This window comes from Camelus ferus, chromosome 2 (assembly GCF_009834535.1).
Source record: "Camelus ferus isolate YT-003-E chromosome 2, BCGSAC_Cfer_1.0, whole genome shotgun sequence".
In the NCBI taxonomy this organism is placed as follows: Eukaryota; Metazoa; Chordata; class Mammalia; order Artiodactyla; family Camelidae; genus Camelus; species Camelus ferus.
This window is the reverse complement of record NC_045697.1, coordinates 106,151,321-106,159,545: the sequence shown is the minus strand read 5'-3', so window position 1 is coordinate 106,159,545 and position 8,225 is coordinate 106,151,321.

Sequence of the window (8,225 nt, the reverse complement as noted above, 5' to 3'; positions counted from 1 at the left end):
CATGTGGGTGTGTGATAAATAATCAACTATGAGAGAAAGCTGATAATGTGAAGTCAAGTTGATCACGTGGTAATACCTTGTAGTATTCTTTGAATTTTCATGTTAGAAATATTTATAATTAAAAGATGTAAAAAGTAAAATATAAATATTATACATAGTTGACTTGAACTATATGTTGACCTTTATTCAAAAATGTCAAAAATTTAACAAAAGCCACACCAGTTTTTGCTAATTTACAACTTGTTTTAAATTCATGGCATTGTAAGTTTGGCAACTGTCCAATAAAGAGAATGAAATTAGACTGAGAAGGCAAATGAGAAAAAAGTAAAATGTGAGTTTTATTTGTATAAAGAAATCTGAAGAATAACAGTGTTTTCAGGGTTACAAGAGTTTTTCTAAGATGCAAAATGTCTAGTCATTTTCCCCTTCTGGGAATGAAGAACAGGTCTTAATAGTAATTATAAAAACTTTCATTTGCATAGCACTTTATAGTTCCCAAAATACTTTTCTGTCTCCTGACAGATATGGTTGTAGGAAACCTAAGTAAGCTACTAAGAATAATTTATGATTCACCCTCATTCTTTGGCAGAGAACAGACAAGCCCATGACAGGTGGGTTGTACAATACTCCAGTAGTTAAAGAGAAGCAATGTGTAACCCCTTGGGATCCCTTTCAGTTTATGCTTTTACGTTTCCCATCCTTTGTTATACAAAACAAACTATGCTTAAATAAAACATTAAATCCAAGGTAATCTATGTAAACCAGTGTCCCAAGAGCAGCATTTAATTAGACCTGGGGTCTATTATTCACATGCTTTTTTTTTTTTTTTTTTTTGCCTGAAAGCTATATTCAGCAAATAATATTTCTATAATAGAAACAGTTATCATTACTGCAAAAGTGAATCTACCATTTGTGTAAAGTGGTAATTGCTGAGTTTTAAAACACATACAACACCCCTAATACTTTGGATTCCACGGCAGGTTAGCCCTTTAACTGCTAGCAATGAAAATAGGATTTTCTTCCTAGTTGCCATGTGTTTCCCAGAGGAATGTGTGATCAAAACAAATGTTAGCTATAGATATGTTTATATGTTTTGCTTTGTGACATCTTTCCCATTTGAATTGGCCTCTTTTAAATTCTTAGATTTCGCTGGGGCAGTTTTAGATACCTATTTGTGGACCTGTGCTCTTCCTATTCCTTACCTTATTTTTATTTGGTGGGGTTTTCTTCTAAGATGTTTTCTATGTCAGATAAATTATAGGCCAATAAAAAACAAAATAAGCTTGTTCAGAGGCAGTGATGTGGACCTCAAGGCAGTGTAATGGCTTAATCAAGCAAATTCTCTAGAAGCATTTGGTTTAAGTCCCTTCCTCTGATTTAAGTTTTTTAATGAGCAACTAGGTAAAAATATTCAAATTAGCCCTTTCTCAAGATAAAGAGATTAGATGTACAAAAGTATTTAGAGTGGTCTTTCAGATTAAGTCTTCCAAGTGTGTAACATGATTGCTGCTGCAGAAGCCAGATCCTATGAGCTTCAGGTTACTTTGCAAGTAGTGGGATTAAATTTAGTTGAGCAAGACCTAGGCGTCTAACTTGTAGGGTGGCATGCACTCTGGAGGCCACAGAATCTGACTGCACTCCATGGGAGGCCAAGACAACTGGTTGTGCTAGAAAGAAAGTGAGATGACCCATCAGGTCAAGTAAGTAGTCAGCGCCCTAGAGGGAGATGTGGCTGAGCAAACTTAAAGAGGTACGTGAATTAAGCCCAGAACAACAAACAGGACCAAAATATTGCTTAGAAACCAATAATAGAATCAACATTAAAAAAAGAACTGTTGCAAGATAAAGCAATATCCCCCAAAGAAAAAGATGAAGTAAGTAATAAATACAAAACAAATGAAAAAAACAGGAACAAAATGTAAGAAATGAGAAGATTAATCTGTAAAGTACAACTCTGAATTATAAGAATTTCCAAAAGTAAAGATAGAAAGAAAATGAAGGGAGATTATCACAGAAATAATGGAAGAAAACTTTCCAAACATTTAAGATAAAAGCCCTCAATGTAACCATCAAAATAAATGCAATAAGACACCCACCAATTTGTTACATTACATTATTCAAAAGCTTACAAAGAGAAAATGAAATAAATAAAAAGAGGTTATCTTCAAATCAGTTTGAACAAAAATGGCATAGAGCATGCTAAGAACAACACTGACTATGAGAAGACAATGGAGAAATGCATCTGAAATCGAGCCTCCTGACTTGGAACTATTATTTAGTATTTTTAGGTCCACCTACACACTGTTTTATACATTCAACATTTGTTTAGAATTTTTTGTGTTTTTACCAGTTTCTTAGCTCATCAATTTTTCTTACATTTCCAGCTTCTTTCTGGGATCCATCTTTTTCTAGATATATGCCCTTTAGAAAAATTTTAGTTGATTTATCATCATGTTTATCACATTCTCATTTTTATTTCTCTGAAATTATCTTTATTTCCATTTTGGTCATGAATCATAGGTAAGTTGGGCATTTAATTCTTGATCTGCAGTCATTTTCTCCAATACTTTAGTGATATTAATTTAGATCTATTGTGGTTGCCACTTTTATTGTCACTCATTTTTATGTAGCTATGTTGTCCACCTCTTGGTCTTTGATTCCATACAGCTTCACTGAGAGGTGTTTAGACATGTAAAATTAAAAAAACAAATTTTTTAAATTTAAGTTTTTTCTTCTTTGGGATTCCAGAATCTTAAATTTCTACATTTCATTATGTTCTGTAAATTCTCACCCACTATTCTTTAGAACATGTCACCTTTTCATTATACTTTGTTCTCTTAAAACTCCCATTGGGTTTATAACGGAATCTGTCATTCTTTTCTTCGTATCTCATGATGTATCTTTCATGTTTTCTATCTACTGTGCATTTTTGCTAAGTTTTTTACTTAGCGAATACTTCTTTTGGATTACTCATTCTTCTTCACACTATTTCACTTTTTAACTGATAAGGAAGTTTATAATTTTAATAATTATATTTCTCACCTATTTAGTTCTTTTCTACATCACTAGATATTTTAAAACAATTTTATTAATTGCTCATGTTTTTGATCCAGTCTTATTACTTTAAACTCATTAATTTTCATTATATTGTTTATATTTTTAAAATTTGAACTTCTCAGGAGTCAAAATCTGCAGTATGTTGTCCTGCTTTAACTGATGGCTGCCTGTTTCCTGGGGCATTGTGTGTATTTTGGATTATGAGTCTATAAATCTCTTAGAAAAGGTTTGTTGTGGCTTCTCTCCAGGTTTCTGGGATACCCCTGTCATGGAACAACTATAAATTAATTTCTGAGTTTGGAGTTTTGGGAACAATATAGTTATTGTAAATTTAAATCCTAAACCCAGGAGAGGTTAATTGTAGTTATAAATTCTCAATAGAGGTAGGGTTTTTTTTTGTTTTTTGTTTTTTCATTTTTTCTTTCTTTTTTTCCTGCTTAGTATTCAGGTTATTCCAGACATGTTTCTTTTCTCCAGGGACAGATTTTTGTCTAGTCCCTTCTTTCACTGAGCTTAAACTATATGTGGAGATAATATATAGAACAATGTACGGAGATAATAACTCCAGCTCTTCACTTTATGTAGGCTCGAGGCTTAATTCCTGCCTTCTGTCCCCAGCTGTGGATATTAGTTATAGATGACAGAGATTAACAAAGGACCCGTGAGAAGCTAAGCTTTATCTTCAGCCTTTTAATTTCGTATTAATTTTGCATTTTCACTTATTTAATAGGGGATCATAGAATCTACAGGTTGTAAGGGACCTGAGCTTTCTACCTCCCCTCTCCCATTCTCTGTCATTCCAGTGTTTTAATATAGCACACTTGGAAAGTGTTCTTAGAGCCATGCTTGCATCAATTATCAGGCATGAACTTTTTTTTAAGGTGGTCCATCCTTTATTTTGTGATCACTTGTTGACTGCACTTAATTTTTCATGATTTTTTCCAGATTTATGTTTTATTTGATAAATTTTAACTACTCATTCCACTTCTTTATCCTTAAAAACTTATATCAGGGTGGCATTTTGTATTTACATGTTAGTTTGATTATTTCAAAGAATCTATTTTGAAAAAGAAAGGTTGAATTGAACTATGCTATAATTTTTGTCAGAATTAGTTTATTTCACACATTTTCTAATGAAGTTTATTTCATCTAGGTATAGAAATTTTAGATGTATAACAAAACCTCACTAATTTTTATTAATTGAGAAGAAAATGGTTACTGTCAACAAGATGTCTTAACAAAATTTTTTAGGAATTTCAGGGGCATTGCTTTTAAGTTAGTTAAACAAATTAATAGATAATAAAATATTGCCAAGAATGCCTACCAAACATCAATAAGACATATTCACCTACTAACAGAGCCCCAAGCTACCCAAGACAAAAATTGACAGAATTGAAAGGAAAAATAGAAAATTCAATAATAATCGTTGGAGCCTTCAATTTCCTACTTTTGATAATGGATAGAAAACAAATAGGCAGAAGATCAACAAGGAAAGAGAAATTTAAACAAGACTGAAAATCAGCTACACTTATGGATATCTGCAGAGTACACTAGTCAACAGCAGCAAAATACACATTCTTCTCAAGCACCTTTAGAACATTCTCCAGGATAAAGAATATCCTACATTGTAAAATAAGCCTCAACACATTTTACAAGTATTAAATTTGTACAAAATATGTTCTTTGACCACAATATAATCAAGTTAGAAATCAACATCAATAAAATTTGGGAAATTCTCAATATGTGTAAAATAAACAACACTGCCTCAGTAGCCAATAGACCAAAGAAGAAATCTCAATTGAAATTTAAGAAAGTACTTTGAGATCAGTGCAAATAAAAAATGCAGCATACTGGAACTTATGGGATACAACTAAAGTAGTGTTTAGAGGGAAATGTATACTTCCAAATGCCTATATTAAAAAAAGAAGAAAGATGTCTAATCAGCAACTAAACTTTCCACCCCAAGAATCTAGAAAAGAAAGGCAAAGTAAATAAATAAAATAAAGTGTAGAGAGGAAATTATGAAATAAGAATAGAAAAAGAATAGAGTACTCACTTGAGTTGGAGGATTCATGATTTAAAAATTTAACTACAAAGCAATAGTAATCAAAACAGTATGATTTCTATGGATTGAATTGTATTCCTCCCAAATTCATATGTCAAAGCCCTAACCCCCAATGTGACTATATCTGGAAATAAGCTCTTTAATAGTAATTAAGGTTGTAAGGTCGTAACAGTGGGCCACAATCCCACAGGACTATGGCAAAATAAAAGATAGGCAAAAAGTTGGAATAAACTTTCTCAAAAGAAGACACAAACAATCAATGTCCCAAGACTGAACCTGTAAGAAGTAGATCATATGAACAGACTAATTATCAGTACTCAAATTGAATCCCAACAAACAAAAGTTTAGAACCAGATGGGATCACAGGTGTATTCTATCAAACATTTAGAGAAAAGTTAACACCTATCCTTCTAAAACTATTTCAAAAAACTGCATAAGACGGAGCACTTCTGAACTCATTCTGTGAGTCCACCATCACCCTGATACCAAAACTAGACAAAGATACCACAAAGAAAGAAAATTACAGGCCAATATCATTGATGAACATTGATGCAAAAATCCTCAATAAAATATTAGCAAACCAAATCCACCAATACATTAGAAGGATAATACACCATGATCAAGTGGGATTTATCCCAGGGATGCAAGGATTTTTCAATATTTGCAAATCAATCAATGTGATACACTACATTAACACACTGAAGAATAAAAATCACGTGATCATCTCAATAGATGCAGAAAAAGCTTTTGATAAAATGCAACATCCATTTATGATTAAAAAAAAAAAACTCTCCAAAAAGTGGGCATGGAGGGGAGTTACCTCAACTTAATAAAGGCCGTATCTGACAAGCACAACAGCTAACATCATACTCAATGGTGAAAAGCTGAAAGCATTTCCTCTAAGATCAGGAACAAGACAAGGATGCCCACTATTGCCACTTCTATTCAACATAATTTTCAAAGTCCTAGCCACAGCAATCAGAGAAGAAATAAAAAATAAAAGGAATCTAAATTGGAAAAGAAGTAAAACTGTCACTGGTTGCAGATGGCATGATACTATACATAGAAAATTCTTAAGACATTACCAGAAAACTACTAGAGCTCATTAATGAATTTGGTAAAGTTGCAGGATATAAAATTAATATACAGAAACCTGTTGCATTTCTGTACACTAACAATGAAATATCAGAAAGAGAAATTAAGGAAATAATCCCATTTACCATGACATCAAAAAGAATAAAATAGCTAGGAATAAACCTACCTAAGGAAGCAAAAAACCTATACTCTAAAGAGTTTAAGATGCTGATGAAAGGAATTGAAGATGACACAAACAAATGGAAAGATATACCGTGTTCTTGGTTTGGAAGAAAAAAACAAACACATAGTTAAATGAAACAGACTAGAGAGCCTCCCCTGAAAAATCCGTGCACCTATTGTCAATTAGTCTTTGACAAAGGAGGCAAGAATATGCAATGAAGGAAAGACAGTCTCTTCAATAAACGGTGCTGGGAAAACTGGACAGCTGCACATTAAAGACTGAAATTAGAACATTGTCAAACACTGTATAAAAAATAAACTCAGAGTGGATTAAATACCTAAATATAAGACTGAAACTCCTAGGGGAAAACATAGGCAGAACACTCTTTGACTTAAATCGGAGCAATATTTTTTTTGGATTCACCTCCTAGAGCAGTGGGAATAAAAACAAAAATAAATAAATGGGACCTAACTAAACTTAAAGGCTTTTGCAAAGCAAAGGAAACCATACAAAAAATGAAAAGAGAATCTATGGAATGGGGGAAAATATTTGCAGAAATGTGACCTATAAGGTATTAATTTCAAAAATATATAAACAGCTCATACAGCTTAATGTAAAAAAAAAAAAAATCCAATCAAAAAAATGGGAAAAAGACTTAAGTAGACATTTCTCCAAAGAAGACATACAGATGGCCAACAGGCACTTGAAAAGATTCTCAATATCACTAATTATTACAGAATGCAAATCAAAACTACAGTGAGATATCACACCTCACACCAGTCAGAATGGCCATCATTATAAAGTCTACAAATAGTAAATGCTGGAGAGGGTGTGGAGAAAAAGGAACCCTCCTATACTGTTGGTGGGAATGTAAATTGGTGCAGCAACTATGAAGAAAAGTATGGAGGTTTCTTAAAAAACTAAAAATAGAGTTACCATATGTCAGCATTTCCACCCCTGGGCATATATTGGGAGAAAACTCTAATTCAAAAAGATACATGCACCGCAGTGTTCATAGCAGCACTATTTATAATAATTAGGACATGGAAGCAATCTAAATGTCCATCCACAGATGAAAGGATAAAGAAGATGTGGTGTATATATATTATATATAAATATATGTGTGTGTGTGTGTGTATATATATACACACACACACACACACACACACACACACACATATATATATATATATATATATATATATATATATATATATATATATAAGGGATACTACTCAGCCATGAAAAAGAATGAAATAATGCCATTTGCAGCAACATGGATGGGCCTAGAGATGATCATACTAAGTGAAGTAAGCCAGACAAAGAAAGACAAATATCATATATCACTTACATGTGGAATCTAAAAAGTGATACATATTCACTTATTTACAAACCATAAATAGACTCACAGATATAGAAAACAAACTTATGGTTATCAAAGGGGAAAGGTGGAGGAAGGATAAATTACAAGTTTGTGGTTAACATATACACACTACTATATATTAAATAGATAAATAAAAGGACCTACTGTATAGCACAGGGAACTATATTCAATATCTTGTAATCAATTATAATAAAAATAATCTGAAAAAAGTTATATATATATAACTGAATCACTTTGCTGTACACTTAAAGCTAACACAAAATTGTAAATCAACTATGCTTCAATTAAAAAAAACCACTGGCACATAAAACATGTCAATGAAACTATTGGTAATTTTATAATGGAGAGTTCAGTCTGTCACCAGCTGAACCCAAAGCTATGTTAGTTTCACTAAGGAGGATACAATTAGATATTATGTGCCTCCTCTGTGATTCTATGTGAAACACACGGCATCACTTAAG